Here is a 7,045-nt window from a genome sequence, read left to right as displayed (position 1 = left end):
CTAGCTAGGAAGCGGTTACACACAGTTGTTAAGCAGTGTGTGTGTGTTTAATGTGCAGAGATGCTGTCACCGCTGCAGGCGTTTTTCACTCTTTCACTGAACTAATGTTTGCTAAGAGCCTCCCATGTGCCAAGCCCCATGCCTGGGATGGTGCAATGAGTAACATCACAGGCCAAGTCTCTTGTCAGAGAGCCTGGCTGGAAAAACAAATGAGAAGCAATTACAAAAGGCTGTGGGACTTCCCTGCTGGTCCAGTGGTTAAGAATCTGCCATGCAATGTAGGGGATGTGGGTTTGATCCCTGAGAACTAGGATCCCACATGCCACGGAGCAATTAAGCCCTCAAGAAGCAACTAATGACGCATGCTTCGGAGCCTGTAAACCACAACTAAAGAGCCTGTGTGATGATGTCATGTGCTGCAACTAAGATCCAATACAGCCAAATAAATAGATATTGAAAAACAAATCAAAGATTTAAACAAATGAAAAAAATAACACAAAAATGGTGTGATGAGCAAGGAGCACGTGGGGGCAGGCATTGCTGGTGGAGGAGTCGACTTAGAGCCAGGGAAGTCCATCTAAACTAACACTTGAAAAGTAAATACTGACAGATTCCATCAAGGTGGAAGAGCAGAGTACATGTGCTCTGTACATGTGGAAAGCTCTAGACACGAGAGAGTTAACTTTAGCTGACTTGGAATGGGATAAAGAGTGCAGATTTTTTTTTTCTTAAATGAGATTAGTGGGTAAGTAAGAGCCAAGTGGTTGTGAGTTTTATAATAATTGTTTGCTTTTATTTAGTTTATTGAAGTACAGTTGATTTACAGTGTTGTGTAAATCCCCTCTGGACAGCAAAATGATTCAGTTATACATATATAGCTTGGAGAAGGAAATGGCAATCCACTCCAGTATTCTTGCCTGGAGAATCACATGGACAGAGGAGCCTGGCGACTGCAGTCCATGGGGTCGTACAGAGTCAGATGCGACTGAAGCAACTTAGCAGCATACATATATAGACATTCATTTTCATAGTCTTTTCCATTATGGTTCATCACAGGATATTGAGTATAGCTCCCTGTTCCATATAGTAGGACCTTGTTATCTACCTATTCTGTATAGAATAGTTTGCATGTCATAATTGTTAAGTTTTAAAGCATTGCACCTTTAGTAGCCATCCAAGTGGAGATGTTGGAAAGAATATATGAGTTTAAGGTCTGGGAGAGAGGTCTGAGCTGGAGACATAAATTTGGAGTTATCAGGATGTGGATAGTCAGTCATGGGACCATTGAGATGATTCAGGGAGTGAGCACAAAGAGAGGAGAGGCCTAGAGTTGGGGGACTTCAAAGTTAAGGGCTCATGGAAGAGAGGAAGACCCAGGTTCCTCTGATCCTCCCAGCTACCCTAAGATGAATCATGGTTCTGATCCCCTTTCTACAGCTGAGAAAGCTTCAGGGAGTGTGTAAGTAACTTGCAGAAAGTCACGTAAGGAGATGAGTTGCAGAGCTGGGATTCGAGCGCACAGGGAGGTCTAGGCCATGTGCCTCAAGGTGCCTGCCTCCTGTCTCTCTCAGGAGCCTGAGAGCCCACTGTGGGAGGTTAAGTGGGAGAGTGAAAGGCCTTCAGACTTCCATTTCAGAGACACCATGCTTACAGACGAATTTAGGCAAGGCCAAGCTTGGGGGAGGGAGGTCACTTAGATACTGCAGTAATCCACAGGAGAGATACTTGTGACTGCAGCCAGGGTGGGGAGGTGGAGAGAAGTGAACAAATCCCAGTGACAGGTAGAAGGATAGAGATCCTGGTTGAAACTAACTGGGAGAGAGTAGTGTGGAGAGTAGGCATCAAAGATGATTCATAGGTTTCTGATCTGGGCAACCATGCTGATGGAAGTGTCATTAGTTGAGATGGGGAATCCTTGGAAGAAAGGCACCCTGAGGGCAGGAACAGTTGGTGTGAATTCAGTCATAGTGATGCCCAGGGTCACAAATAAGCCAACACTAAATATTTGTTGAGTCAAATCAAACAACACAGATTTTGGATGCTTGCATAATACATTCCAATGGTTTTAAGAGAGACCACAGGAAATCCTAGGCAAATAGTGAATCTATTTGATGATTTAAAAAAAAAATCTCCAGGAAAAGATTTTCTAAAGCTGCCACTGATTAACCATTCTAGTGTTTAACGGCTCTCACTGCTGAGAAGTTTTCTATTAATACCATAAAAACCAATGCCAACCCTCCTACACTGTTGGTGAGAATGTAAATTGATACAACCATCATGGAGATACAACCAGTATGGAAAACAGTACGGAGGTTCCTTGAAAAAACTAAATACAGAACTACCATGTGATCCAGCAATCCCACTCCTGGGCATATACTCAGAGAAAAACCGTAATTCAAAAAGATACATGCCCCCTAATGTTCATTGCAGCACAGTTTACAATGGCTAAGACATGGAAGCAACCTAAATGTCCATCAACAGATGAATAAAGATGTCGCACATATATACAATGGAATATTACTCGGCCATTAAAAAGAATGAAATAATGCCGTTTGCAGCAACAGGAATGGATCTAGAGATTTTTGTACTAAATGGAGTAAGTCAAAGACAAATATCAGGTGATATCACTTATATGTGGAATCTAATTTTAAAAGATACAAATGAATTTATTTAGAAAACAGAAATAGACTCACAGATCTTGAAATCAAACTTATGGTTTCCAAAGGTGGAACGTTAGGGGAAGCGACAAATTAGGTGGCTGGGAATGACATACAGATCACTTCAGTTCAGTCGCTCAGTCATGTCCGAGTCTTTGCAACCCCATGGACTGCAGGATGCCAGGATTCCCTGTCCATCTCCAGCTCCTGTAGCTTGCTCACATTCATGTCCATCGAGTCAGTGATGCCATATGACCATCTCTCACCCTCTGTCGTCCCCTTCTCCTCCTGCCTTCAGTCTTTCCTGGCATCAGGGTTTTTTCCAATGAATCAGTTCTTTGCATCAGGTGGCCAAAGTATCGGAGTTTGGAGCTTCAGTATTAGTTCTTCCAAAGCATATTCAGGAGTGATTTTCTTTAGGATGGACTGGTTTGATCTCCTTGAAGTCCAAGGGACTCTCAAGAGTCTTCTCCAACACCGCAGTTCAAAAGCATCAACTCTTCGATGCTTAGCTTTCTTTATGGTCCAACTCTCACATCCATACATGACTACTGGAAAAACCATAGCTTTGACTAGGTGAACCTTTGTCGGCAAAGTATTGTCCCTGCTTTTTATTTTATTTTTTTTCAAATCAAGAGTTTTTATTGTCTCTTTAAAATATCACAACTGAGTCCATAGAACCATCTGCTGTCTTGTTTCTGCAGCAGGATCACTGAGATCTTATTCATCAGCCTGCTGAACTGTTCTTTTTTCAGAAACATAGATACCATCCAAAAATTTTCTGATATCCTTGTTTTTAACTGTAGTGGCTTGCTGAATCAGCTGAATTTGACACAAGTTCAATGTCATTTCCTTCAAGAATCAACTCATCTTTCTGGGCTTGAGATACTGAACAGGCAACCCCTGGCCTCATTCGAACCTTGCGTATGTATTTTTCACCCAAAAAATTTCGGATTTCCACAAGAGAACCATTCTCCTGAACAACAACGTTGATGGGGAAGTGTGCATACACCGACCTCATCTTGTAACAAGCCCAGTGTAACACCGTTGATCATGTTCTGTACGTGACTACAGATTGTGCAAACAGTGGCCAGTTCCTTTCTGTTTCCCCACCATTTGTCAACACGGAGCCTCTTCGTTTTCTTTCCAAAGAGACTGAGTTCTACATTGATGTGATTGAAGTCCCTCCGCAGGGTGCCTCTGGGGCCCTTCACAATAACTATCCATCCCTTCAAGGTAATGTCGACATTTTCTGGGATGTCAACAGTCTGATTGCTGAGAATGGTCTTCATTCTCGCAGTAGATGCGGCAAAGAGCTTGTCCCTGCTTTTTAATATGATGTCTAGGTTGGACATAGATTTTCTTCCAAGGAGCAAGAGTCTTTGAATTTCATGGCTGCAGTAACCATCTGCAGTGATTTTGGAGCCCAAGAAAATAAAGTTTGTCACTGTTTCCATTGTTTCCCCATCTCTTTGCCTTGAAGTGATGGGACCGGATGCCATGATCTTTGTTTTTTGAATGTTGAGTTTGAGGCCAGCTTTTTCACTCTCCTCTTTCACTTGCATCAAGAGGCGCTTGCTCTTTGCTTTACGCCATGAGTTTCTCTGGTAGCTCAGTTGGTAAAGAATCCGCTTGCAAGGCAGGAGACCCCAGTTCAATTCCTGGATCAGGAAGATCCCACTCCAGTATTCTTGGGCTTCCCTTGTGGCTCAGCTGGTAGAGAATCCACCTGCAGTGCGGGAGACCTGGGTCCGATCTCTGGGTTGGGAAGATCCCCTGGAGAAGGGAGGGGCTACTCATTCCAGTATTCTGGCCTGGAAAATTCCATGGACTGTATAGTCCATGGGGTTGCAAAGAGTCAGACACGATTGAGAGACTTTCACTTTTCTGCCATAAGGGTAGTGTCATCTGCCTATCTGAGGTTACTGATTTTCTCCTGGAAATCATGATTCCAGCTTGTGCTTCATCCAGCCCAGTGTTTCTCATGATGTACTCTGCATAAAAGTTAGATAAGCAGAGTGACAGTATACAGCCTTGACGTATTCCTTTCCCAATTTGGAACCAGTCCGTTTTTCCATGTCCAGTTCTAACTGTTGCTTCTTGACCTGCATACAGATTTCTCAGGAGGCAGGTAAGGTGGTCTGGTGTTCCCACTTCTTTAAGGATTTTCCACAGTTTGTTGTGATCCATATAGTCAAAGGCTTTCGCGTAGTCAATAAAGCAGAAATAGATGTTTTTCTGGAACTCTCTTGCTTTTTTGATGATCCAACAGATGTTGGCAATTTGAACTCTGGTTCCTCTGCCTTTTCTAAATCCAGCTTGAACATCTGGGATATCTTGGTTCACATACTGTTGAAGCCTCGCTTGAAGAATTTTGAGCATTATTTTGCTAGTGTGTGAGATGAGTGCAATCAGGTGGTAGTTTGAACATTCTTTGGCATTGCCTTTCTTTGGGACTGGAATGAAAACTGACCTTTTCCAGTCCTGTGGCCATTGATGAGTTTTCCAAATTTGCTGGCATATTGGTGGTGGCACGTGTGGATGGTAGGAGGAAGAAGCAAGTGTCAGGGCAAGTACAACTCTGCCATCTTGTGAACCATATCCTGACATACACATACTACTGTATATAAAATAGATAATTGATAGTGAAGGTCACTCAGTAATGTCCGACTCTGCGACCCCATAGACTATACAGTCCATGGCATTCTCCAGGCCAGAATACTAGAGTGGGCAGCCTTTCCCTTCTCCAAAGGATCTTCCCGACCCAGGAAGTAAACCAGGGTCTCTTGCATTGCAGATGGATTCTGTACCAACTGAGCTCTCAGATAAGCCCAGATAACTGATAAGAACTTACTGTACAGCACAGGGAAATCTACTCAGCACTCTGTAATGACCCATTGGGGAAAAGACTGAAAAAGAATGGATTCAGGGACTTCCCTGGTGTCCAATAGTTAGGAGTCTGCCTCGAAATGCAGAGGACGTGAGTTTGATCCCTGGTTGGGGAACTGAGCCTGCATGCTGCAACTAAGACCTGACGCAGCCACATAGATAAATAAATTTTTGGAAAAAAGAATGGACTCACTTTGTTGTATACCTGAAATGAACAGAACATTGTAAATCAATTATACTCCAATAAATTTTTTAATAACAATAAAGTGAAGTTTAAAAAAGTCAGTCCCAGCTGTCAGGGGTACTCTGGGAGTGATTAGTTAACTAATTTTTAAGATTTCAAAGGCCTTGTTTACAGAAAAAGACGTTTGTACGTGCCCTGGCACTCATCTCTTCCTCCTCCCATCCACACGTGCCACCTCTGTGATCAAATAGCATTTCACAGCTCTGTCCTATAACCTACGATGCTATTGACACTCAGTTGTGCATCGGGTATGAATCTGCTCCCCATCACTGAACTGTAGACTCTTTGAGAACCACAAAGTATATATCTCAATGCTTTATGTACGTGCATTCAGCTAAGAACCCAAAAGTTATGGAGGGTCTACTACCGCCTGGACACTAAGGGTGCAAAGACAATTAAAGGATGGTTTCTTGGACCTTATAATCAAGTATGGGCAAATACTCCAAAGAAAAAACCAGCTCCCTTTAAAAAAAAGAACGAATCAAAACCAGCTTCCTTAAGGCTGGCTGTGGAAGGAGCCGGTCTTGTGGAGAGGAGAGCTTGAGCTGGACACCCCTGCTCTGGAACAGAAGGCCCATTTCTGCCTTAAGGAGCTCCCACTGCTGGCTGTTGTCCCCACCATGCTACGCTTGGAGGCTCCATGCCCCCGGCTCTTCAGGGTAGACACTGGTTTTTGTTTAATTTCCCACAGCAGAGCTGAGACCAGGTGGACACAAAGCTCACCTAAAGATGTGGGGATAATAGGGACTTCCCTGGTGGTCCAGTGGCTAAGACTCTGTGCTCCCAGTGCAGGGGGTCCAGGTTTGATCCCCGGGCAGGGAAGTAGATCCCGCATGCCCCAACTAAAAGTTCAAATGCCGCAACTGAAGATCTCACATGCTGCAACTAAAATAAAAAGATCCCAATGTCACAGCTAAGACCCGGTGCAGCTAAATAAATAAAAATTAAGACTTGGGAAGAATAAGGGGAAATGGGCAGAGAGAGTAACAGGCCACATCACATCTTGTGATGTCATCAGGGTGTCTCGAGATGTGCACCTCTTCCAGCGGGCAGAGGTTCTCTGTCACTCCTCGTATTCAGAAGCCCCAGCAAAGCCCTCTCCTGTTCCTGAAACCCAAACCCTGCGTGTCAAGAAGACAGCAAGCAGCATCCCTCTTGCAGCAGCCCCAGGCAGGCCCACTCATTCCCCTCCCCAGGGGCAAGGAATCGCGGCACCAGAAAGTGCCTTCCCTTCGTAACTACCCCCGGAACACCC

General features: G+C 44.1%; 1 pseudogene; it reads right to left on the bottom strand.

Annotated features, from left to right (window-relative positions):
• Nucleotides 1-3,354: 3,354 nt before the first annotated feature.
• Nucleotides 3,355-3,954, bottom strand: LOC133050520 (large ribosomal subunit protein uL6-like; annotated as a pseudogene).
• Nucleotides 3,955-7,045: the final 3,091 nt, after the last annotated feature.

The sequence above is a fragment of the Dama dama genome, chromosome 32 (assembly GCF_033118175.1).
Source record: "Dama dama isolate Ldn47 chromosome 32, ASM3311817v1, whole genome shotgun sequence".
Classification (NCBI taxonomy): Eukaryota; Metazoa; Chordata; class Mammalia; order Artiodactyla; family Cervidae; genus Dama; species Dama dama.
This window is presented reverse-complemented; position numbering and strand designations above follow the sequence as displayed.